Source organism: Onychomys torridus, chromosome 12 (genome assembly GCF_903995425.1).
Source record: "Onychomys torridus chromosome 12, mOncTor1.1, whole genome shotgun sequence".
Lineage (NCBI taxonomy): Eukaryota > Metazoa > Chordata > Mammalia > Rodentia > Cricetidae > Onychomys > Onychomys torridus.
In genome coordinates, this window is record NC_050454.1 from 72,103,971 (window position 1) to 72,129,358 (window position 25,388).

Here is a 25,388-nt window from a genome sequence, read left to right on the forward strand (position 1 = left end):
AGAGGATCTTCCTGAAGTCTAGGGACTATACAATGTCACTGGCTCCGGCGACCCACAGTTACAGTCAGGTGAGGAATGTGAGTTAAACCTTGCACAGAATAGTTACCAACACAAGCAGAGATCAACCAAAGTAATGTGTCCCTGGATGAGATTTCATTTTACTTTTCAATTTCTAGCCAAGGAAGCTGAAGTCAGGGCCTCTGAGGAGGAGATTGTGTGTGTGGTGCCGACAGTGCAGGTGTGCCAGACTAGTGAGCCCCTGTGGGGGCACTGGCTAGCTATGGGTCAGAAATAGTTCCCTGGGACCCTCAGGCTCCACTGTGTGTATGACAGGACCTTTGAGGATTTCTGCAAGGGCTTCAGCACTGGCTTGAAGAGAGAGATGTCCCCCCCCCCGGGGGGGGGCTGTGATGGCCCTAAACCACACTCACTAGTGTTAAGATGATGTAAGGCCTATGTGGGTGGTGAATTTGGTATGTCACTAAACTGAGTCCTAAAACTTGCTTTCTGGAGGCTACACTGCCCGTGGGAGCTCCTGGGGAAGGTGGGAAGCATGGCCATGTAGGGATGGAGCCTCACAGAAAATGACTTCTGAAGGGCTCCCTCAGGCATTCTGTTCTGCTCTGATTCATCATTTAGCCTCTGGCTTGGACAAGCCGCAGGAATAGTGTGAGCCTACTGCTCAGCAGTTAGTCTCTCCTTCAACGTTGCTCAGTTTTCTGGCATGAACTGAACCCCAGTAATGCCAAGAGGGTGCAGTGGGACATAGCTGGAGGCCATTTGGCAGGGGTTGCTTTTGGTGTAGTTACCAGCACATCTGTGCTTGCAGGAAAGAATAAATATTAAAACAGTGATTCTCAATCTGTGGGCTGAGACCCCACTGGATGGGTGTGTGTGTGTGTGTGTGTGTGTGTGTGTGTGTGTGTGTGTGTGTCTAACAACCCTTTCACAGGGGTTGCCTAAGACCATCAGAAAACAGACATTTACATTCCTAACAGTAGCAAAATTACAGTTACAAAATAGCAACAAAGATAATTTTATGGTTGGGAGTCCCCACAACATGAAGAACTGTGTTAGAGGGTCGCAGCATCGGGAAGATCGAGAACTGCTGTTTTAAAGCGTCGTGGGCCCTGAATGCCCCGTTGATTTAAACAGGTTAAATGGTGGTGGATTCAGTCCATGTGCTTCAGCTGTGGTCTGCTCCTCTGGGTCACAGACCTTCCTTGGTATGCTTTGTTGTATAATTAAAAGTATTTCTCTACCTGCTGATTGATTGCAGGGAGATCCTGATGTTGGTGGACACTAGCACCCTCTGAGAAGTTACTTGGGTTTGCTATGGTCGAATTTGATGTGGGTGTCCACACCCATGGTTAGAAAGCATTGGGTGATTCCCATATTCAATCTCATGTTGTATTTCAATTGGCTCTCTACTTCTGAACAATAAATGCATTTCCCCTCTTAGAGTGACTTCAAAGAAGCAACATCAAGGGTGTGTGTGAGTCGTGTTTACTCTTGTTGGTTAAATGCAGACTGAGCCAGCAGCATAACCTCTGGCTCTACCACTTCCCAGAACCACAGTCTCCATTTTCAAGAACAGTACTCACCCTGAGCCCAGTTGGTCAGAAAATTCTGTAAAGTGATGGACAGGTGAGAACCAATCTGAATGGTGTGCAGACTGGACACAATGCAATTTTTTGGTTCTGACAGGACTTTGGTCCAATGCTCAATAGCTTCTCCCTTTCATGAGTAAGTTTAGACCATCTCCTTGCAGTGAATCAAGAGACTGGGAAATCACTTGAAATTATCTTTCAAAGGGATGAACCATGGTTCCGATCCTTAGGAGATAGGAGTGTCTAAAACACTCCATGGATGCTTGAACCACATGAAGTACCAGATCTTATATCAATAGTTCATTTACTTATTTTTATAAAGTTTACTTATTAATTATGCAATTAAGAGTTTAATAACAAGAGGTTTGGGGATTTAGCTCAGTGGTAGAGCACTTGCCTAGCAATCGCAAGGCCCTGGGTTCGATCCCCAGTACACACACACACAAAAAGAGTTTAATAACAAAATGACCCGTAATAAAATGTGGTAAATAAGACACATTCTAATAGAATCGTTACCTTTGCTATGCTTGTGCTTTGGGGCCACTGTTAGTAAGAACATACACCACCATAGTAAGTCTAATAACCGAGATGTCTGTGTGACTGACAGGCAAAGAGTGATTTAGATTCCTCTTTGCCTGTGAGAGATCAGATCACACCTCTACAAATGCCATGTAATTAAAAACTTAGGGGTTATTATTATTATTGTTTTAAAACTTTTTTTTTTGAATTATTGAGTGTTTGAGTTTCAGCAGAGCATCGGTAACTGAGGCCAAGGGCAGAAAAACCAGGGATAGGTAGGTCTACAGTAGGGCAATGGCAGTTTTATATTCTCCAAGAAGCAAATATTTCCTAGTGAGATCCATAAATTGCTGAGTGAAACACTCCACCTACTTAGCTAAATTCTAAAGTCACTTGCCTCAAATAATTGTCAACTTTAAAAGTTGGTGTAGAAGGGCTAGGTTGGAAATGGTGAATAGACAGAGAGTAGTGGCGTTTTGCACAGGTCTTCATCTGGGCTTTAACAGCCATCCAGAGTGGTGTGGGCAATCTCCTGTAGGCGGCCTTACACTGCTATGCTCCATCTTTGCATTAGTGGTAAAGAAAAGGCTGCTGGGAGCGGGGCCAACTGTTGATGGAGTAGGCTCTGTCTTAACATGAGGGGGGATGAACCAAACAAGCCCCATTTGAGCCTATCGGTTAGTTAAATGCTACATGTGGGGCTGGAGAGGTGACTCGGTAGTTGAGAATGCTTGCTGAGCACCTGGGTTCAGCTTCCAGTGCCCATGTGGTGGCTCACAACTGCCTGTAACTCTAGGTCCAGGGAACCAGACTCCCTCTTCTGGCCTTCATAGACACTGTGCACATATGGCATGCACACATACATGAAGACATACACATAAAATAAAAGTCTTTAATGTCATATTTCCTCTCAGAGGTCATACCATGGTTCTTTTCTTGCCACCTTCAGACAAAATGATGGTTTAGGAGTGCTGTTCCCAAAGGCTCATATGGTAAATGCTTGGTTCCTGATACCAATACATATAGGGAGAGTATGGTGGGTGTTTATGAGAGATGGGACATTATGGAAGGTGGCTGGTCATTGAGGTGCATCCTTGAGAAAGAGAGAGAGAGAGAGAGAGAGAGAGAGAGAGAGAGAGAGAGAGAGGGTGTGTGTGTGTGTGTGTGTGTGTGTGTGTGTGTGTGTGTCCCTGCCTCCCTTCTTTGTGTTGTGGTTTGTGCAGTAAGCGACTCTACTCTGCTACTCCACAACACCCAAAGCATCAGGGACAAATGATCATTGGCCCAAATTTCCAAGGCTGTGACCCCAAACCTTATTTCTCTATAAACTGAGTACATCAGGTATTTTATCATAGTGACAGAAAGTTTGTTGCCCAACCAATGACAAAGTTCAGTGTTGTAGGAAGAGTCTATACTCTTGCTTTTGATTAATATCATATTTAGATTATGGGAGCTCAGTGTCATCTTTGATAAAAAAAAATTCATGATTGGTTTGAGCTAAAAAACAAAAGAGCATATAGGACTGGCTGTAACAGATGAGTTCATAGACAGAATCCTTAGGGAGCCAAATAGGCAAGATGGGCCTCATAGATGTGGTCCATGCCCAGTGACTGTCTATGCTCCCCCCAGATCTTTGTAGTAGGTGAGTGCTTGCCTCTAAGGGGGTGTCTGTGGCCTCTTAGACATTGCTGTCAGGAAGGGGCTGTGGGAGCCGTGTGCCTCCCAACAAGATGGATAGTTTGGAATGACCTTGTATTTGATGTTAGGACAGAAGTGCAAATACCTCTGAATGAGTCTGAATAGTGTTCCTCAGAGCTGTGGACAGCAGTGCTGTGTGCTGTTACAGCCACTGGACAGAGTCCTCCTTGCCAGTGACTATATATACCCTGTGAGTCTTCCTGGTTGCTGCTGCAAGGTGAGGACAACGGCTCTGGAGTCTGTGCCCTGCTGTATTCGTCTTGTTGGCTCTCTTCAAGAGTTATCATCATCCGTACACAGATCCCTTCTACCTCCTTGCCCTGGATGATTTTGCTTGCTATTTTGCTTTTTGAGACAGGGTTTCCTATAGTCTAGAGTGGCCTTGAGCTTGCAATGTGGCTGAGGATGACCTTGAACTCCTGATTCTCCTGCTTCCACCTCCCAAATTCTGGGATTGCTGGTATGTGTCTCCGTATCCTGCTTCCAGATGCCTCTTTTAGCAATGGAAAGTGCACATATTCAAATACAGAGGGAAAAGTGGGTATCTCTGAAGCAGGCAACAGGGCTTTTGATATTCTTAGGACTGCCAGATGGGATAAAGAGACAATATGATGTAGTCAGAATTTACTTGAGGAGTTTACCAAGTTATAGACACAGCTCAGCTCAGCTGCAGGTGTCAGGTTGCCTGGCTTGGCTTCAGTGGAATATGGGGAACTGACATTGAGGCTCAGGACCCCTAGTGACAATGAGAACACAGGTCCCTTTACTATTACCCTGGCTTCTTCTTCTAAAGAATCATGTACTAACAGTGTCTCCCCTAAATCCAAACATTCAAGTCCCAGGCCTTGATTGTTTGGGGATGGGGACTATATGAGTAATTAAGGTTGAGTGTGGTTGAGGGCAGCAGAGGGAGCTGGTCCAACAGGATTGATGTCTTCATAGGAAGAGAAAGTCAATGGAAATCTCCATCTCTGTCTATGCAGAGGAAGGGCTGTGTGAGGACAGGGAGAGGAGGCGTTGTCCCCAAGCTAGGAAGGGAGCTCTCACCATGAACAAAATCAACTGTGCCTCAATCTGACACTTCCAGTCTCCAGACTTGGAGGACATAAATGTTGTTGTTGACACCGCCCAGTTGGTACTATTTTGTGATGGCAGCCCAAGTCAGCACATTCACACAGCATATAGATTAGCAAACGTCAATATGAAGGTGTTGCTTAGGAGAGAAAACTCTAAGGATAAGGTCCTGAAAAGCAATCGGAACTGAAACATCATGAGGACGCACAATATGACGACCCCAAGTTGCTGCCCTGCCCATGAATCTGATGTTATGCAAGGTTAGCTCTGAATACAAGGAGTTGACAGTGTCTGCTGCCATCAGTGCTGTGACATGAAGCAGCAGGGGAGGCTGGAAGGGGTCAGAGTTTCCTAGCAGAGGAAGGCTGAGTTCCCCTGTATCAGGCAGCTCAGTGAAGATCTTCCACCTTGTATTCCCATTGCTTGCTTGTCTGACCACTGTAGGACTAGTGTTTGCTCTTCTTTGGCTACAAAGCTGGGTGGTCGCTCTCTGGAAGGATGGAGAGACTGGGACTGCTGGCTGTCTCCTGCTGTTCTCATAGATACTGGAGGTGATCGGCTTGGGAGTTACCTAAGAAGAGTTCCTAGAGGGCCATGGTGGTGGTGGTGGTGGTGGTGGTGGTGGTGGTGGTGATGGTGATGGGTGATGACGATGATGACTATGATGATGATGATGATGACGATGATTAGGAGTGGTGGAGATTGACCTCAGAGCCTCACATATTCTAAGCATGTGCTCTACTACTGAGCTATATGACCCAGTGCAGGAGGGAGCTAATCTAGATCTTCCAGTTTAGTTCAGATCTGCACTTGGCAGAAGTTGGGCTCTTCTAAAATGCATTTAGCTGTTGTAGTCTGAGGGACCTGATAGGAAGGCTTGCTCAGCATGAATTGTGTCAGGTCTCGGCTTTTAAAGAACAGTTATGACTTAGAGGTGCAAGGACTCTCCATGTCTGTCCAGAGAGCTGCCAGGGAAGCCCAAGACAAGCCCTCAAAGGGGATGGGGAAATCTGATGATGGGGAAATGCTGGGCTAACTTGAGTATCGCAAGTAAATAAAGGAAGCCAAAGAGCAGAACCACTGAGAAGAATCGTGTTGATAAAAGTCCTAAGACAGGGAAGCAGAAGGCCATTCTTACAGCTGAAGCCAGGACAGGTATACAGTCAGTTGAAGACTGCCACTTGGTGACCATGAGGGACATAGCCAGTGCAAGCTCTATGCACTGCCAGTGACTGCTCAAAGAAGGTTCTAGGGGAAGCATAATGTTACCCACGATATTGCCTCAGTCTCAAAGTATTTACTCAGGTGGTGGCCTTTACAAAGTGAGAGACAATAATTTGGCCGAGAAACCCTTCAGCAGCCTTGACAGTAACACGGCTCCAGCTGAGAACAACCCTGTGCCTTCTGGTATAGTGTCAGACAGGAACACAGCACCCTTTCCATCAAGTTCCTCCTCAAACATGAGGAAACAGAAAAACACAGGAGGAACGTTCTACCAAACAGTCAACCTGTACCCCGAGGGAAAGCCAACAGCATTAAGAGAAGAAAGAGAGGGACTCCATAGATGATGGAGTACAGGGAATGCCAGGAGGTCCATAGCCTGTAAGAGAAGCTGTTGAGAAAACCAGCCAAGGCCAAAGAAAGCTGTAGTAGGAATCTTAAAGGTACTTGTTAATAAAATCAAACCCGAGGCCAGTTATTGGGGTGATTGCTGGAAGATCAGAGACACAGAACAAGCCACAGCTACCTCACCTCGCCAGTTCCTCAGCTGGTCTTGTTTCCTCAGACTGCAAGCTTCTGAGTCCTCATCCCAATGGCTCTCAGCTGAACTGTGCTGCTCCAAAGCCTGAATGCTTAACCAGTCAAATGCTTAACTAACTTAGTTCCTGGTCCTTAGGCCTTATATACCTTTCTGCTTTCTGCTATCACTCCCTGTGATTAAAGGCTGGATTTCTGGGATTAAAGGCATGGGTCACCATGCTTAGCTGTTTCTAAAGTGGCCTTGAACTCAGAGATCCAGCTAGCTCTGCCTCCCAAGTGCTGGGATTAAAGGCGTGCACCACGACTGCCCAACTTCTGCTATGGCTTGCTCTGACCCATTTTCTAGCCACCATTTCTGGCTCTGTTCTAGTGGCTGTCTGTTTTCTGACCCCAGATAAATTTATTAGGGTACACAATATTGTTGGGAACACAATACCACACTGTGGAAAGACAGGACAACTAATAGCAGAGAACCAGATGGTGGATTTTCCAACCAACATCCCCAGTAGGGAAGACTGATTTTTTTTCCAGGCAAGTCCAGATGTATTAAGTAAGAGCTTGTCACAGTTCCTATCACCCAAGATCCTGGGTCCTGGTAAGCTTCCTACCTGCCATGTTTGGTCTTGCCTGCGTCTTGTTAGTGTTTCCATTGCTGTACTAAAATGCCGTGACCAAAGCAAAAGGGAGAAAAGGGGTATTATAGTTTACACCATTCAGGTCACAGTCCATCACCTAGCAAAGTCAGGGCAGGAACTCAAGGCAGTAACTGACCCAGAGGCCGTGGAGGAGTGCTGCTTACTGGCTTGCTCACAGGCCATTCTAGTGGGAACATTTTCTCCACTGAGGCCTCTGCTTCCAAAATGACTCTAGCTTGTGTCAAGTTGACATAAAACTAACCAGCACAGTTAGCGACTAGAAAGTGTGAATGTCATTTGGATGCTGTGTTGGCAGTAGCCGTTTTGAAAGAGGAGAGATATTGCCAGTGCATTAGTAGGGATGGCTCTCTGCACAGTTTCTGTGCTGGTCTGATAGGGATCGAGGTTTGCAGTATGAATATGAAATGCATTATTTTACTTTTTACTCTCATGTTGTAGATTTATTTATTTTATGTGTATGAGTGTTTTATCTGCATACCACATGCATGCATGCATGGTGTCCTTCGAGGATGGAAGAGAACATTAGATCCCCTGGAATTTGAGTTGTGGATGCTTGCAAACCACCATGTGGTCTCTGGGAACTGAACCTGGGTCCTCTGCAAGAGCAACAAATGCTCTTAACTGCTGAGCCACCTCTCAAACACACAGGATATGTCATTTGCAGACAAAGTGGCATGTGTCATCATTGATGGAAAATGACTGCAGAATCCGCAGCCTCCTGCACACACTGGGGTGCTGGCAGGGAGGTGTTGGACAAAGAGAGCATGTCTTGAGGAGGAATGGAGTTGAGGGCTTTCAAATTCCAAATGAAACAAGGCTGAGAATAAATGCTCCTTGGAGAAGAGCTGGGGAGACTGAAGTTGGGGGAGCAGTTTTTGTCCAAAGAAACAAAAGCAAGTCAGAAAGGGATTGCGTCGGTGTAAAAAATCCATTAAAACAAAAGGCTCATGTTCTTTAATCTTTTTCTTTGAAAATGCAATATAAATAACAGCACTGTTTACTGATGGAGTCCTGCTTCTGCATACAAGTTCAATCAGAGCTCTGCAAAAGGTCAGGAAACCTCTGCTTCCTGTTAGATTTCCACTCAAAGGAGAAGTACCAATGCAAGTGATTTAGGCTCTCCAGGCCCAGGAAGGGCTCCTTCTGCAGACACTCTGCCTGCCGGGTCTCAGCACTGATTCAGGCCCAGCAGAACCTATCTGAAGTAGAGTGTTCTGTGAGAGGGAGGGGAGCTCCTGATCTTCCCAAGCACCCCTACATGTGTGACCCTACTCTGCACTGTATGGTCCTCTGTTTTACAGAATAGGGAATAGGGGGAGCTAAATATGGTTTTGATACCTTTAAAAGGGCTGAAAAATATTTTATGATGTATGAAAATGATAATGTGTCCATAAATAAAATTGTATCAGGACACAGCCCTATTGATTTTTTTTCTCCCTTACTGCCTGAGGCTGCTTCCATATTAGGTAACAAAGCTGAGTGGTTATGGTATAGGCTGTCCCCAGTAAATATTTATGCTCTGGCCTGTTAGAGAGAAGGCTTTGTCAAAGCCCTACTCTGAGATGCCAGTCTCTCAAAGGTAGGGCTGGGTCTTTACATGGAGATCTTCGTGGAGGACCAAGCTTCTCTGAGCCTGACACAAGTGGCCTTTTTTTTTTTTTTTAAAAAAAAAAAACAACCCTTCATAATGGTCTTGTTAGGGGGTTGGGGAAGAAGCTCAGTTTGTAGAGTGCCTGCCTAGCATGCATGAAGCCCTGGGTTTGACTCCCAGCTTCTATGAAGTAGGTGCGGTGGTCCATGCCACATCCCCAGCAGGAAGACTATAAATCCACAGCCACATTATTTTCTTCAGTGGTGTAGCCTGTGACAAGTTGCCTGTGCTCCTGTGAGTAACCTCCATCCACACCCATGAAGGCGCCCCAATGAAACTCAGTGTGTCACTCACACAACCAGACTTGGAAGTAGAAGAGGGACTTGGCGGGACAGAAGGGTTTCAGTGAGTGAGGAAGGGGGGGGAGGGAGTGTCATGGGGGTCAAAAGAGTGAAGCTTCATCATGTCTCAGAAATAAAAGCACAAAGCAAATTTGAAGAAGGGATCAGAAGATAAAGATTTGTTGTGTTAGCATATCATATGTGTGTGTTTAAAATATTATGTTATACATAATAAATGTGACCTTCCTTTGTCAGTTAAAAGTAAAAAAAGGTGGTGGAGGTGCTGCTATGTGTCCCAGTTTTATGTCCTCTGCTGTCACTGCTGCAGTGGGCGGGCTGAGTGGTAGACTACCTTGGACGTCAGGTTAGAATCTTATGATGTCCAGACCCCCTTCTCACACCTTGTCTCCTGATAGGCTTACTTATTGGGACTTGGTGGTAAATCTCAATGACATCAAGGGCCTCTTAGTGCGTGGGAATAGACAGGATGAACTTCTAGTGACTGTGGTTCTCTCAGTCCGGCTTCCTGGCCTCGCCAGCCTTTGGTGACACTAAGGCTTTCTTCAAACAGGATCGGGCCACACTTCTGTTCTGCAGAACCTTGTGTGGAATTCTGAGACTGAGTGCTGGGGACAAGTGTGCCTTTTGAATTTCTGCTTCGAACCATCTGTCATATCAGATGGAGTTTGTGAACGCATGATGGCTCCTGGGTGGGGAAAGGGCTGTACAGAACAGCGGGCAGACTTTTCAGTAAAACATGGCATGCTTTTCTCATCGCTGTAGGGATGCTGGACAGCAGCAGTCTAAGAGAGAAGGCTTTATTCTGGATCATGGTGAGAGGTGCAGTCCCTATACCTCTTATGGTCTGTCCTCCAGTGACTCATTTACTTCAGCTAAGGTCCCCCAAACTTCCCAAACAGAACCACAGCTATAGACACTAAGTACTCAACACATGAGCCGATTGGGCCATATTTAAACCACAACAACCATGAGCAACATAGCATCTCCAGATGAAAACTGGGTGTTGCCTGACTCTGGGAGCACACTACGGGTGAGGAGGAAGTACCACAGGCTGGAGACACATTTAGGAAGGAAAGTCCAGACCTTGTTTATAAGAAATCATGGATTTCATCTCTTTTATCCAGCACCAATCATAGGCCAGATTGTAGTTCTTGCTGAAAATAGAAAACAAAAGGCAACTTTTATCCTAAAAATTGTTGTCAGATGGAGCCGCCCACGTGTGGTCTGTCACCTCTATGGAAAAGCATCAGAGGCACACAGAGAGCTCCTGAGTCTGCCAAGCCCTCCAAAGGGCTCCCTGGAGGAAGAGAGGGCATCTCGGGCAGCCTAGTGCCACAGGAGGTGTGAGGCCAGCTGTGAGTTAGCTCACCATGAGCCCAGGGCTCATGCGATTGTGTGTGGCCAGGATGGGGGAGGACAGGGTGTTTTTGGACAGGTCACACATTGTGATGTGCCAAAGTGGTCTGTTTTTATTCTCTAGTTCCACCAAAGTGACCAGGGATGCTTGCTTAGGGGATAAAGAATGGGGACTTGTCTGGGTGTGAGTGGACAAGCTCACCCAGGGCCACCACATACGGTGGGTGGTGCAAGTTGGGTGGGTGGTGCAGGTTGTTTATGGCACACCTCACATCCAAGAGGCAGGTTTGTAGGTTTATGACATGACTTCTCCAGCAGGTGGCAATGGAGAGTCCAGAGGAAGCATCAAGAAGCCCCATGAACTACCCCACAGCTCAGGGCTTGAGGAGTGGCTGGTCCTCAAAGCATTCAGGGAGGGAAGGACAGAGGGAAGGATGACAGCCAGATGTGTGACCTAGGCAACTGAGAGACCAGAGTCCCCTTTGAGGAGGTGTAGAATATCAGTGGGTGGGAGCTTTGGACTCGGTGTAGTGATCGGACCAAAAACCATCCTGATGGAGAGAGATGTCAAGGACACTCATCTTGTCTGCAGCCCAGTGGGAGTCACCTGACCCACCTGGTTCTCAGCAGTGAGCCCCATAGAAGACTTTTTTTTTTTTTTTTTTTTTTTTCTGTGTGCTTAAGGAGCCAAGCTGGTTTGTGACCGTACAGAATCTTTCATCCATTCATAATTTACTTGCTCCTGGACTCTGGGAGCACAGTACTAAGCAAGGCAAAGTACCAAGCTTGCAGAATATGTAGCCGGACTGCTAATAATTGAATGAATGAGGGACATTCACCACCAGTCCTGAGCACACAGCCTGTGCCATGTTCAGTGTGCAGGAAGTGGCTCCTATGAGCTTTCTGAGAAGGCTCCCTAAGAAATGGAAACTCATGTGGCTCAGCGTGAGTCAGACAAGCAAGTGGCTGGAGATAGGAGCGGGCACACAGGGTGGAGGCAAAGGCTGGCCGCAAGGACTCGGAGGCTCTCATGAGCTATCTAGATTTTCCTGAGGCAGTGGACTCTCTGGGAGCTTTTACATTTTTTAATGACTTGTTTTTGAGACAAAGTCTCACAGCTCAGCCCTGACTGGCCTGCTCTCAGACTCACAGAAGTTCACTGGGCTCTCTCTTCCGGAGTGTTGGGATTAAAGGCGTGCAGCACCACACCCAGCCTGCTGGTGACTTTCAAGCAGGGGACGTGATTGATTCTCATTAGTATTTTGTTAGGAGTGCCTTGGCCTCTGTACGTGGTCATTCACAGAGGGACCAGGTGAATACTCTGGCTCCTCACCCTGACAACTTGACCTGGCAAGTTGGCGATGTAGGGTGAAAGTGCGTGTGTTGTCCATGTGGGGAAAGAGGTAGACCCTGTGTTGATGACATCACTGATGCTCATGGGGAGGAGTGGGCTGGTGAACTGAGCAGTCCCGCCTCCTGCCTTGGGTGCCAGGCTGTGTGAGCTTGTTAGGTACCTAAGTGAGGAGTCCAAGCATGCAAGTGGATCTCTGAGCACAGAAGTTGGGAAGATGAGCAGATGAAAAATTTAAAAGTGTACTCAGATCTGTCTCAGGTTCCTTTCCTCATAGGAAGAGACCTAGGATGAGACTTGTGACAAGAAACTCTGGTACTCTCCCTGTGCCCCCATCCTGGGCTGTGGGTGGCCACTGCTCCTAAGATGTTCCATTGAGCCTTGTCTAACATTTTGCTAGATTGTCTTCATTCTATCTGATGCCACTGTGTCATCCTATCTGCTTATGTGATGGCACGGCAGGCTTTGCTTTGACAAATGGGGACGTCAAATGTCTACAATGAGTCTCTTTCCTACCAGGGATGGGTGTCCAGCCAAGGTGACTCTTTTGCTGGCTTCTCCACCAAAAGCTGGAGTACGTCTGTGCCAGACTCATGATAACGGTAGAGATTGTGGCTGCTCTTGGAACTCATCATTGTAATCTTCCAAGCTTGTATTGGACTTGTTGACCTCACATATGGTCATGCCCCATCTGTCGTGCATCAGTGAGTGTGGCCTCTTGCTTCTCCTGGCCTTAGGATCAAGTATCATTGGCAGATACTATCTTTATTATCACTTTACTTTTCTGAGTTGTATTAAGCCTACTTAATTTTGGGCCAATGGAAAATATAACATTGGCCTATATTAGAATCAGTTCTTGTAGTCCTGTCTCCTCAGTGTTTTATGTGTCGTTCTGTATGTTATTATCCACAGACCTCCTATTATAAATATAATGTGATGTAAAAATATTTGAGAAAATATAAAAGGAAATATATTTAATTAATAGACACTTAATTGAAGTCTTCTAAGGATGGCATTGCGACTGGGGAATTACCATCACCATCACCACCATCATCATCATCATCACCATCACCACCAATCATCATCATCACCATCACCACCAATCATCATCATCATCATCACCACCATCATCATCATCACCACCATCATCATCATCACCACCATCATCATCATCACCACCATCATCATCATCACCACCATCATCATCATCACCACCATCATCATCATCACCACCATCACCACCATCATCACCATCACCACCATCACCACCATCATCACCACCATCATCATCACCATCATCACCACCATCATCATCACCATCATCACCACCATCATCGTCACCATCATCACCATCATCACCATCACCACCATCATCACCATCATCACCATCACCACCACCATCATCACCATCGCTACCACTATCACCATCACCACCATCACCACCCTCATCATCATCATCTTCATCCCATTTCCATCATCATTACCAATTCAGCACCACCACCACCATCCTCTTCATCTTCCCACAAAAGGGCTCTTGCTGGGATTTCACAGAGAAGTAGAAACCTCAGCCAAGCTGAACTAGGCTGCCCTAAATCGATGTCTTCACTATTGTACTTTCTGGCAGGGAGTCCAGACTTAAAATTGATTCTTCTTACAATTGAGTCTTCTTTCTTAACACTAGATTTTCATCTTCCCTTCCCTAAGGTTTGTCAGCTGGCTTCTTGATTGCATGGTGAGTTATACTTGGCACTGCACTGGGCTGCATTGGATCAGGCTGGCCCAGAGCTGCTGCTGGACAGTCACCTGCTGTGGGTATTCGGTTAGACTGGAGAGAAAAGGACAGCGGGCTGCCCTTATATTATGCTTTTAAGTTTATTCCTTTATTTTCTGTATGTGCTTGTGTGTGTGTGTGTGTGTGTGTGTGTGTGTGTGCGTGTGTATGTGTGCTCACATGTGCATGAGCGTGTGTGTGTGTGTGTGTGTATGTGTGCTCACATGTGCATGAGCATGGAGTTTGAGACCAACCTTGGGACTTCCTCATGATCTTATCACCAGTTTTCTTTCTTTCTTCTTCCTTCCTTCCGTCTTTCTTTCTTTCTGTCTTTCTTTCTTTCTGTCTTTCTTTCTTTCTGTCTTTCTTTCTTTCTGTCTGTCTTTCTGTCTTTCTGTCTTCTGTCTGTCTTTCTTTCTTTCTTTCTTTCTTTCTTTCTTTCTTTCTTTCTTTCTTTCTTTCTTTCTTTCTTTCTTTCTTTCTTACAACAAGGCCTATCATGGCCTGTAACTTGCCACCTAGCTGGGCTGGCTGGCCGGTCAGTCCCAGGAAGCCACCTTGCTCTACTTGCCAGATTTGGGATCTCACAAACACATGCCACCATGCTTTTTAAAACATGGGTTCTGGGGGATCAGTCCCAGGTCCTCATGCTTATAAGGCAGGCACTTTACATACTGAGGAACCTTTCCAGCCCTGAGGCTCTCCCCTGCTCGCCCACCTTGGTCAGGTTATGTAGGGCAGGAAAGTTAATCGCTCAGAGATAACACAGCATCAGGCGTTGTTGCAGGCTCAGTAGGGACTTGCGGTCAGTGTCATCATGGTGGTGACCCTCAAGCGAGCCTTAGGGACTAGGATTCTCCTCAGAGGCAGAAGGGCCCGGGAGCTGGACAGCCCTGAGGTCTGATCCTGATGTTACCATGTCAGCTGTGTGACTCTGGGTAAGTCATTTCCATCCCAACTCCTCATCCAAGAGCCAATCTTCATTATTTGTCAAATAAGAATGGTCTTAACCTTTCAAATTGTTTTTAAGGTCTGAAAATAAACATGAGAGACATTTTTTTGAAGTAATTAGTGGGTCAGTGAGCTGACATTTTAGGTCAAGTGTGTGCCAACAAGCCTGGTGACCTGAGTTGGATTCTCAGGATCCACATGGGAGGAGAGAACTGACTCCTATCAGTTGTCCTTTGACCTCCATACATGCGCCACTGTGTATGCACACACATGTACACACACATGTACACACACTCTACATAAGTAAATGAATAGAGGTAAAAATTGTCAGTTAGGAGTTGCCAAATGCTTGACAGTGATGCGGAAAATATGTAGAACCGAATAGTAGTCTACATATATGGAGCAGTTACTGTGTACCGGGTCCCATCATAAAGGGTTGCATGTGTGAGCCCATAGGACAAATATACATATTTATATAAATATATCCCCTCCCATATATATATATGCTATGGTAAAGTTAAGGAGTGTGGTATGTCCAGACACACCAACATGCAAGAACAGAGACAGATTAAAAATCAGCTTGTTTGGTGTTAAATAAAGTCTCATCCAGGGAAGAGAGAATTTACAGCAGGAAGAAGACATTCTGCAAAGATGCGAGCTGCAAACTCACTTCCTGGTGAGTGTGGTGTGCTTGGCGTGTGCAATACCCCACTTGTCAAAGTGTTGTCGTGACATTTTGCATCAGGCGAAGCAGGGTGGGTTTTGCCATGGTAACAAACAACCAGTGTCCCTGGTGCTCTGCTCAGCATCATGCTGATGCTCAGTCATGCTTCACATCCTCAGTGATTTGGCAAGGGGTCTAGTATACTGAGCCAGCCAGGATTTGGACTGGCAGAGGGGTCACTGTGCCGTGAGAACCCAGAGCAGGTAGTACTGCCACACTCTGGCTTGTAGGTTTTCCAACAGCCCAATGCGATGCTCACTGCTCTGCTTCTGTTGATAGGTCTGATTCCCATGGCCTCAGTTCAACAGGAAAACACAAGCCTGGATCCTCCTCCGAGGGCTGCATGGTTGTGTGGGATGAACTCATGACCAGTACACATCTTAAACTGTTCCTCACACAAAGTTTTCAACTATGTACTGTTTTTTTTTCAAACTTGGAGGGGATCTATGATGGATTAAATCATTGATCTCAATTATTCATTCCAAACCCCCAAGAGAGAATTTTATAGAACCATTTTGCTGACATCAGGCTCTGCCACACGACTTTCTATGGCTAACAACTTGAGAGCAGAAGTAAGATGTTTTTCCATTTCCCTGTTTTCCCCCATAGGAGAATGGCATGTCCCACGTGTGACTATTCATTCAGCCTGCCTCTTGCAGTGAACAGGATACAGGCAGAGCTGCAGAGGACATGTCTTATGAATGAGGAATAAACCCTTACTGTTTAGGTGTGTTTGTTATTGCAGTACAACATAGTCAAAGCAGACTGATACAGTAGGGTTATCGCTCTTTCTTAGGAGAAAGTCATGTCTGTTGTCCACGTTGTAGAATTAACTCTATATTTTAGAGGTTTCTGGAAGTCGAAATGATTTGGTTGGGTTGAGTTAATAACACAGAGGTAAATCTTCCAAATAGGAACATGGCCAGGCACCTCAAAAATCTCAAGAAACATCTACAAGAGGGATTGGGAACAGTGAAGTATTATTTTCAGATGCACACTGTTCGTCCTGTCCTCACTGGCCTCAGAAGAGGTGAGAGTAATCTACATTCATGGCCACCTTTGGCAGACATTGTAGTGATGAATGTTGCTATTTATGGGAATGCAGAGTCCTTTCTTACTGGCTCCAGTATTCCTCATTATTTCAAATATCATCAATTTATAATTCACAGTAGGTGACCAGGGCAGAGGCCACTTTGGCTTGCACACAGGCACCCATCGGTCAATATTTTCCACATGGACTATTCAAAGCACCTTCAAAGGGGATCATTTGACATTCTGTGCAAACTTCAAAGTCCCTGGAAACAATGGAGCCACTTGTGAGACTGGTCTTCTCCTTTGCCTCCCTGACAAAGCTTTGCCTCTTACTGTTTCACTGGGGCGGCCTCTGGGAAGGAAATGATCTGCCCTGGAGGGATTTGGTAAATAGGAAGGTCACCTGTGTGGGAAGTAGCATTCCCATTTTAGAGTTGAAGAAACTGAGGCAAGCCAGTGAATGATGCAATTGTGGGTCAAAATTAAGAGGGTACGGATGAGTAGGTCTATGGCTGAGAGATATCATTTTTGAGAAATAAGCTGGATAGGTAATTGATATAACAGACAAGATCATAAATAGATGCAAGGGCATGGCTAATTCCTAGCTGTTGTACAGGAGTGTGCACATATGTACACACAGAAATAATCCATGCGCTTTTCCCCAGCGATCCTCTTCTGGGTGGTTAGAAATTGTCAGGTTGGATTGCTTCACTGGCAATCTGCTGTCAGCACTCATAGGAAATAATAAAACTCCCCTGACTTCAGGCTGTGGTAATTAGAGCCACTGCAGCGGTTGACAGCATCTCCTAATGGGGACACTGCTGTTTCTGTGTAAGATAAGCATAGTCCGTGGCTGGAGCAGACTTAACTCCCTGGTCCCACGTGCCCTTGAGTTTGAATCCATGTTGTGTCTATTATGTGACCATCACTAATGGCTTCTGTGCATTTATTTGTGGATCTTCCCATGGTCCATTTCGGGGAAAGAAAAGGAATACTTTTCAGGAAAGTGTGTTTTAATAGTAAAATATTCTATCCAGTATTTTAAATTTTTCAACCAAAAATACTGATACCCTTTTGAATTATGGAATTCTCTCAGCACCTTCTGAAATTTGAGAATTTGTTTTGTTTATATATGGGAATGTGTATATGTGTGTGTTCATGTGTGCAGGGGTGTGTGCGTGCGTGCGTGCGTGCGTGTGTGTGTGCGTGTGTGTGTGTGTGTGTGTGTGTGTGTGTGTGAAGGTGTGTATAGAGGCATGAGGTCAGACTTGGGTGTCAAACCTCAGGAGCCGTTCACTTTTCCTTTGTAGATAGGGCCTCTCATTGGGACCTAGTCATTATGCTGAGCTGGTGATCCTGAAGAGCCTACTGTCTCAACTTCCCAGCTCTGAGCTGACAAGCATGGGTGGTGACCCCTGGCTGTTTACGTCAACACTGGAGATCCAGGTCAGGTCTTTAAGCACTTCATGGACCAGGCCTCTCCCCGAGCCCTTCCCCATGTTTGCAGAGGTCATGTTTGCCTCTTGCAGTGTTTTGCTTTTGGCAGAGGAGGTGGGACAATCCTGAGTCCTGGTGTGGACACTCCACAGTGTGAACCTCACACAGGAGTGAGACCACAGGCTCCCCAGGGGTTGATGACTGCAGGCTTTACCCCATTCTGGGGCAGTGCCATTGGTTAATCCACCACCAAAGCTACTCCTGGGATAGCTGATACCAAGTAAGTATCTTGGAAAGAAATCTTGGGTAGATAGGTGGGTTGAGAGTCTCTGAAAGAACAAGGAGAGGCGGACTCCTCTATGTACAGAAGAGAGATTCTGGCCTTCGAGACTTTCCTAGAGTCTCTAGAGACTCACCAGAGTGTGTATCCCTCCAGAGCTTTTCAGCCCAGTGCTTAGAGTTTCAGGTCTTACCATCTAACTTTCTCCCAAGATTAGGTAACTGGGCTTACAGCTCTTAAACAGAAATAAAGAACTGGATATAGAGCTTGCCCAGGATGGAATGAATGTAGATTATCAAAACAAAAGGGAGAACTGAGACTGGGCACTGTGAGGGCTCTGCCGAACCTCTGCGAAGAGCCTATGAGAGCCGCTCTATCAGCCTTATTACCCTCCAGACTCAAATCTCCTCTCCTCTCCTATTAGAGCAGACTGGCATTTTGATTACAGCAAATAAAAACAGTTCTTGGAACTGAGACCTGGCAGCATGAGGGTCTCCTGGGATGTTCTTATAGACAATATTTAATTTTGATTTCAGAACTGCCATACAACAACACACCTTGTTTTAATATATGGTTGTTCCAAATCTCATCAGGGATTTTGAAGAGAATTGATTAGGCTGGGAAACCAACAAAGGAACCTTAAGAAAAACGTTAAGGGAGAAAAGATGAGTGTGTATTGACTGATGCCTGCACTGTACACATTTAAATACTAGTTCGTTGTTCCGGACACATTTCTCTATAGAATCTTCATGAACCACAGGACTGATGATGCCCAGAAATGAGCTGAGAGAGTTCACATCAACATCAGCTTCCTGAGCCCCAGAGGCCTGCCCTTCAAGTGGCTGCTTAACCTCAGCAACATCATCTTGGCCTTGAAACCTCTCTTCTCTTCCTCAGCCTTAAATCAAGAACTGGGGAAGACTTTATGTCAAAAGTCCCAAGCTCTGCGGTGATGTGAGTCTTGCTTACACACAGTCTTTCCACATGAGTCCGTCATGAGGGGGTGGAGCAGTTCTCTTCTTCCATCTCCAGAGCTTGCCGGCCTCCCTGGTAACCCAAATGGCAATTTTTGTTTCCTGGTGTGCACATTGCCTTTTGCTAGCCATGAGGAACTGCTCCTGGAGGTCTTGGAGCTACCTATATCCATAGGTGTTCAAGTCCTCATAAATATATTAACATATGTGGTGGTTCAAAAGAAAATGGCCCCTAAAGGGAGTGGCACTATTGGGAGGTGTGGCCTTGTTGTAGTGGGTGTGGCCTTGCTGGAGGAAGTGTGTCACTGTAGAGGCGGGCTCTGAGGTCTTTTGCTTAAGCTTCACTCAGTGTCACAGTGGACTTCCTGTTGGCTGCCTATCAAGATGTAAGGACTCTCAGCTCCAGTACCCTCTGCCTGTATGCCACCCTGTCATGATGATAATGGACTGAACCAAGGAAACTTTAAGCGAGCCCCTCAATTAAATGTTCTCCTTTATAAAAGTTGCTGTGGTCATAGGGTCTCTTTGCAGCAATAGAAACCATAAGACAACATACAAACATATTTTGGTATAGAATTTGCATAGAACCCTATACATATCTTGCCATATGTTAAATATTCTCTAAACTGCTTATAATATCTCACATAATGTCAATGGCACAGAAATAGCATCTGTACTGTATTGTATGTAATAATGCCAAAAAATAGTTTCTACATATTCGGGACAGATGCAATTTTTTTCCTCAAATATTTTTAATCACTCTGTATTGACTCTTTAGATTGCAGGACCTGTGGACATGGAAGGGCTGACATAGGGTGGTATCTAGTTAGCTCCTTCCTGTGTTCCATTTTCTCCAGTTTTCTATGCAGTGTTTAAACCTTCCATAAGTTCTCTTTGCTGGGGAAAAAGTTACAGGGAAGAAAAAAAAAGTCACAGATGGAAAGAGAAGACTGAAGGGTTGAAAAGAGACTTTACCCAACTGTGCAGAATTAACCTTGTTTGAATCGTGTGTGTGTGTGTGTGTGTGTGTGTGTGTGTGTGTGTGTGTGTGCGCATGCCTGCTCGTGTGTGCCCTGGCATTCATGGCACAGATGTGGAACAACCTCTGGTCCTTGTCCTTATCGCCTACCTTGTTTAAAACGAGGTTTCTTTGCTGTTTTTCTGCTGTATGCGCTAGGCTAGCTAGTCCAAGAGAGTCAGAGAATTCTCTCATCTCCCATGTGACTTTAGGAGTACTGGGATTAACGATGCATTTCTGAAGATCTGAATTCAGGTCTACACACTTGCATGGGAAACACTTCACCATCCTGAGCCATGGTCCTAGTGCTCATGGTTTTATTAGAAAGAGTCCTGTCCCAGAGAAGTTGCTTAGTGGGAAAGGTATCCGCTACCAAGCTTGATACCCTGACTCCTATGCCCTGGGACCTACACAGTGGAAGGAGAGAAGTAAACCCATAAGTTGTCCTCTGATCTCTACACTTATGCTGTGGCATATACACTGCCCCTCCCAATCAACCAATCATCAATCAATCAAAACATAATACATTAAAAAAAAAACAAACCAAAGAGTCTTTATCTTTTGTAGAAAAGGACTATTTTGTAGTTAAAACTCTGCAACACTGGGAATATTAGAAAGTGAAGGAGCATGTTTGGTTCTGAATTGACAAGTATCAGAACCAAATGACAGGTACCCAGGGATTCATGATACTGTTTGGCTTATTTTTTTTCTATCAGTTGTACAATTTTCAGAATAAAAAGTATAAAACCCAAACCCAAAGAGGCTTAGTGGATGTTTATGCCATGGAGGCGCACACTGGGGGAGGGGGCAGGCTGCATGTCATAGCTGCATAATCACTGGGGGTAAATATGGAAGTTCAATCAGAAAGGCTACAGTGAGGCGTTGGCTGGCCCAGGGCCCAGCGCTGGGTGGCTGTCATCTAGCTGCGAGGCCCATTTGCCCTCTATAAATAACAGTCTGGATGAATGCTCTACTATTTTAATGCACATTTGCCACAGCTGCTCGGCGTGTTTGTTTACGTAGCTAAGAAACCTTCTGTAAACATCACTACCTCAAAATTGCCCATGTGTCGGGGACATAAAGGCCCCTTCAAAAATACATTTGCAGATGACATACAGCCAGCTCTGGGGTGTCTGGGTGGCTGATACCAGAATTTTCCAGGGTTTGATTTATGTTCAAAAATAGAATCACATGACTGGAAGGTTCCCGAGAGGTCGGCACAGTCACCCCTCTGACTGAAGGCAGGCCCAGGACACCACAGTCCTTGGAGAATGTGTGCCTGTCCTTTATGGTGTCGGTCTGACTAATGGGATCCCTTCAAGGTGTTAAGGATAGACAAGGCTTGCTTCCTGCCTCCAAGAGCCTTTCTTTCTTTCTTTCTTTCTTTCTTTCTTTCTTTCTTTCTTTCTTTCTTTCTCTCTCTCTCTCTCTCTCTCTCTCTCTCTCTCTCTCTCTCTCTCTTCTTTCTGTCCCTCTCTTTTAAGACAGGTTCTCCTGTATTCCATGCTGGCTTGGGGCTCACTCTGTCACTGTGGATGACCTTGAACATCTGATTTTTTTCTGCCTCCACTGATGGAGTGTTGGGATCATAGGCATGTGCTACAACTTCCAGTTTTCTGTGATGCTGAGGATCCAGCCCAGAGTCTCTAGTGTGACAGGCAAGTGGGTCACAACCCATGACCCTTGAATTCATTTTCTGTGATGGAATTGGAGTCTGGAGTGCAACTGGCATTGGAACATACAGTTCCCATGGAGTAACCACAGCCTGCACTGCCCCCTGTTGCTTGGTCACTAGCTGAGCTCCCAGCAGCCCCCAGACCTCAGTGCTCATGTCACTGCAAAAATGACTCAGGCCTCTGGAATATGCTATTGTCAGGGTCACCAGGAGCCTGTGATGTGCATGATGGAAAGGGCATGTTGACGGTCCAAGTGCAGAGAGTAAGTGACTGTGGCATGCTGTGCCACAGATGGGACATCCATATCACCCCCCCCCCCCCCCCCGCAGATTTGGAATATTCTGGAGGAGGGGGTGGAAAGATTGTAGGAGCCAGTAGTCAGGGAGGACAGCTGTGAAACTGTCTTCTGGAGATGACAGCACTGTTACATACCCATGAACTCACAGCTGGTGTGGTCGCCTGCACAAGACCTGCACAGGATCAAGCCATCCAACAGTCCAGCTCAGATAGGGGAGGGGCTCACAAGCTCCTTCTCCAGTTAAGGAGTTGTTGGCAATTGATGGTGCCTGGGAGAGAGAGAGCCTGTTTTTGTTGTTATTGCTTTGTTTTCTTTTTCTTTTTTTCTTTTTTTTCAGGGCTGTGGACTCTTTCATGCTTCAGTGGATAGAGCACTGACTAGACAGAATGTTAGGAGGAGGAGGTTGTGGTAATGGCTGATTCAGGAGTTGGAGCAGGAGAGTGGGCTCTTGCTATGATTGAATTATATCATATGCATGCATGAAATTCCAAGGGAAAAATAAGAACAAAGACAGGCATGTTGGGCCCTGATGGAGTGTGATTCTGCTAATGCAGTCTCATTAATCTAGACCCCTGGACATAACTGTTCACTGTCAATGGAGACAGGCTTTTATAAAATTTTCAAAATTATTATTTTTTCCCTGCATGAATGTCAGTGTGTTACGTGTGTGCAGTGTACTTGGAGGCTAGAAGAGGACATTGGTTTCCCTGAAACTGGTGTTACAGATGGTTGTGAGCCACTATATGGGTGCTGGGAATTGAACTTGGGTCATATGGAAGAGCAGCCAGTGCTCTAAACAGCTGGGCCTCACTGGTCCAGTGGGGACAGTTGAGAGAAGGCACTCAGGCTCCTGGATTGCAGCCCTGCTGTCCAGCAAATAATCAGATCTTTACCTCAATTTGCTTCCCTCCAGTTTGCACAGTTTTTTCTGTGGCTGAGACATTGAAACCTTTTTTTCTCCTTCCTTAAAAATCTCACCTGCCTTCTATTGCCCCAATGTGGTCTTCATTTTCAAAGAATATGTCCTGCTAAAGTTTCGGAAATCACTTATTGGGCGGGGGTTGGGGGAAGATACTGAACTGTATGAAACCCATGTGGAAAGGACCAAGACATGCATGTCTAGCTTCCAAACACCCCTGGAATGTTCTAGAACACCCTTCCTCTACTAACCAGAAATTAGGAAACTCACTCACTCAATCTATCTATCTATCTATCTATCTATCTATCTATCATCTATCATCTATCTATCTATCATCCATCTATCTATCATCCATCTATGATCTATCTATCTATCTATCTATCTATCTATCTATCTATCATCTATCTATCTTATAAAATATCTACATTAAATATCTATACTATATAATAGAATATATTTACAATATATTGTATGATATATTTAAAATATACTATATAGCATATTCACAATGTATTATAATATATTTTAATATATAATATATTAAAATATATGTTTAAAAGGAAAATCAATAGTGTTATGTTTCCTCAGGAGTGGTAGAGAGTTTGATTCTTTTTGCTGGCAACTACCCAGGTGTGGCTAAGAACTCAGAAAGGCAAGAGTGCTTCTAGGCAACGATCACTGTTAATTATCCTAAAAAGGATGTTTCTCACTGCAGATAGTCTTGTTCCACACAAGCTGTCATCAGAAAGACAAGGTCCGCCCTGGGGACAGTGCAAAAATGATTTTCTTGCTCAGATCCATTTATATTTTGAGGCTGGGCTTTGGTTGGGGGGAGTGGGGAGCTTAGCTGCTGTTGTTGGAGATGGGGTTAGCACTGGGAGCCAGAGGCTTGGATTCTTGTGTACACAGACCAGGAAAAGGCATATTCCCCTTGGACCATCCCCAAGTTTGCCCAGAGGGAAGGAACATCGGGATGGTCAGTCAGCACGTGCTGTGGGAGCTGTTCCTGCAGACACCACTAGGGGGTTCTGAGTCGGGGCTCTGCCAGGGTGTGGAGGCTCAGGTCTGTCTGAAAGTGCCAGAGCTCCCTATTCAAGGGCACCGTGCTCTCTCGTTTCTTCCTCACTGTCCTTGTTCCTTCTCTCTCCTCTTCTCCTCATCTGTTCCCTCTCCCCTTCCTCCTCCCTCTACCTCTTTCCTTCCTTTTCCTCTTCTCTCCCTCCCCCCTCCTCCTCTTCCTTTTTCCCCTCTGCTCCAATCCATCATTACCCCAGAAGAACATAAAACACTCTGGCCCCAGGATCCCGCAGCTCTGCTGCTATCTGCAGTTCCTAGTTAGAATTTCACACCAGCCAGCCAATGTTCCAGTTCAAAATACAGACTGAAGTCTTTTAGGAACCAAGAGCTTGTGACTCAGAAGTCAGCAATAGTCTTTCCCATCCCAGTGCTGGGGAGCTGCTCCCCCCAGAGAGAGTCAGTTTCTCACTCCTTTTTGCATACCAAACTTTTAGGCCTGTGCCTGGCTCCAGAGATGTGAGATAAACGCAAAGCTGTCTCTCATATCCATAGGGCATCGATTCCAGGACTCCCTAAAGATGCCAGATTTTTAGATGCTGAAGTCCCTCTTACAAAATAGTTGTGTTTGCATAGATGCTACACTCATCCACAGACTTTTGATTGCTTATAATACCTAATACAATGCAAATGTTATATAAATATTTATACTGTATTATTTAGGAAATAATGGTAAGAAACAGGAAAGCATTCAATAACAGATGCTTTAAAATGTGTTAGATCCATGATTGGTAGAATTCATGAATGTGGGTTCCTTAGACATGGACGGCCAAGTGGATATTGTTATTCTTTAAAAATCCTTTTGTTCTGTGGAAAGAGAAGTGATGGACCACAGAGACTAACATTTTCAGTTTGCTGAAATGTAAAAGCTTACTGGAAAAGTTTCCCTGTCCCCCATAAGGACTACTTGGTAGGAATCGTGACTTTGCCTCCTGCTGGTGCGGGGAGACAGGGAGACAGATGCAAGGGACCAGGGACTTCCCTTTGGAAAAGTGTACCAGGTTAAGGAAGACTGGGACCAGTTCATAGAGTATATACATTTTCACATGACACCAGCCAACCTAGAATTTCAAGTTGGAGGCTTCCAAACACAGGACAGATTGGGGGGCGGGGGAGGGACCCGGACTGTGTAGCAACAACTCAGAACTTTGAAGAGTTGGTGAGTGGGATTGGATTGATACACTTCCTGGGAGGTCTGTAGCTCTGCTCAGGCTTTTGACTTTCAGCCCACTGTCAGTATATATGGGCAGAACCCA

General features: G+C 45.6%; 1 protein-coding gene across 2 annotated transcripts in view; it reads right to left on the minus strand.

Annotated features, from left to right (window-relative positions):
* Positions 1 to 25,388, minus strand: part of Kcnj6 (potassium inwardly rectifying channel subfamily J member 6) — a 187,227-nt gene that overhangs the window by 54,246 nt on the left and 107,593 nt on the right. The gene's annotated exons all lie outside the window — the stretch shown is intronic.